Consider the following 1,766-nt stretch of genomic DNA (forward strand, 5'->3'; position numbering starts at 1 on the left):
ACATTTTTCCAAACAAAACAATCCCGCCGTGATATTTTGTCGTAATGGACGTCTGGAACTTTCACTTTGAAACGACCTTGACATTGAACTGTAGATCATTATCAAGGTCATATTCGGACGTGAAATTTTCCGCTCTTTCCAAATCTGCGATAAAAAATAGTGGTTCCCATTTAAAAAAATTAACTTGACCTTTAAATGACCTCCACATTCACACTCAAGGTCAAATTCAATATTGCCGTTAAATAGCCAGGGAAAAATACTAAACCTTATATCCGAAACTTTTTTTCAGAAAATGCATTCCTTTCAAGATAATCCGGTGGGGAAGTTAAAATGGGTCACCCTGTATATACAGGGTACGTCACCAAAATCCGGACAAATCGAACAATTTTTTTAAACAAAATGTTTTTAATGAAAAATTAAATATTACAAAAAATTCTTTTACATAGCACTTGGGAGATCCCTATAGAGCACAATTATTCGATATATCCCCCATTAGCTTGATGGCTTCTATTCTCTGTCTGAAGTGTTGCCACACGCGCTGTAATGTTACACTGTCCATGCGGACGAATACTGCCTCAATAGCGGTTCTTAATGACGTCACATTGGGATGCCGAGACTTGTTTGAGACCCTTTCAATTACGCTCCGTACGTAATAGTTCAAAGAATTTAAATCTGGGCTGTTGGGAGGCCAGAATTCCTTGGACCAAAACATATCGACGTTGTCTGAGAGCCAATTTTGAATTAAATGACTCGTATAAGTCGATGCACCGTCTTGCTGAAAAACATATGGCCTTCCGACGTATTGTTGGCTCGCTTACACCAACAATCGATGCTAATTTTCGCAACCATTGCCCTGGGTCATCCGAAATCAGCGCTTGAGCTCTTTCAATGACTGCGCGAGTCCTCGCGTTCTTTCGAGCGACTCTTCCTAGCTGGAATTTTCATTCGACTGTTTTAAAGCCGTATATTTTGCCACAATGTCATAAATGATCTCGGATATCCAAAGAATCGAATTATTTCCGTTGCTGAGCGCCCAGCGCGAAGACCTTCGATGATCGCGGCTCTTCGATTATACTCCGCACTTGGTTTCAATATCGCGGCCATTTTGAGAATGTGACTGTTTACTAGAAGCATCAGGCTTTCTCGGATGCCAACAACAACCTCTGACGGAAGCACAATATAGCGGAAAATTTAAATTGAAATTTGTTCGGATTTTGGTGACGCACTCTGTATATATATATATATGTGTGTTTGTGTGTGTGCGCGCGCGCGTGTGTGTGTGTGTATAAAACTCTGGAAAGGATACGGGCAGTAGCAGTCAAGCGCAGAAGACATTGCGTAAATATAATAATATATTATATCTATGAAGTGTGAAACTTCTTTATTCATTAAAACACGCTTACATATTTTGGTTCACTTTTGAGCCCTCCTCAGAGACAACACAAACTAACATGAATAAAAATTATCTTGTCATGGTAAGCTTTCCTACCTCAAGAATTTAAATGCCAAAATTAAACTCAAAAAGAGTGAAAGAAAAAGAAAAAGAAAAATGAACGAAAATAAGGAATAATAGAAATATCGAAATAGAGAATATAAAAGACTAATTTATCAAAAAAATTTAAGGTTATAATTAATTATCTCGAAAATAGACGCTCACCCTGATCACAAACTATATCGCAACCATTACTATGAATTATTCAAAAACCGGTTCTTGATATTTTGGCCAGTCAATATTAGACACAGTGAGTCACTTTTAGTTTTAGCTA

Source organism: Trachymyrmex septentrionalis, unplaced genomic scaffold, assembly GCF_001594115.1.
Source record: "Trachymyrmex septentrionalis isolate Tsep2-gDNA-1 unplaced genomic scaffold, Tsep1.0 scaffold64, whole genome shotgun sequence".
Lineage (NCBI taxonomy): Eukaryota > Metazoa > Arthropoda > Insecta > Hymenoptera > Formicidae > Trachymyrmex > Trachymyrmex septentrionalis.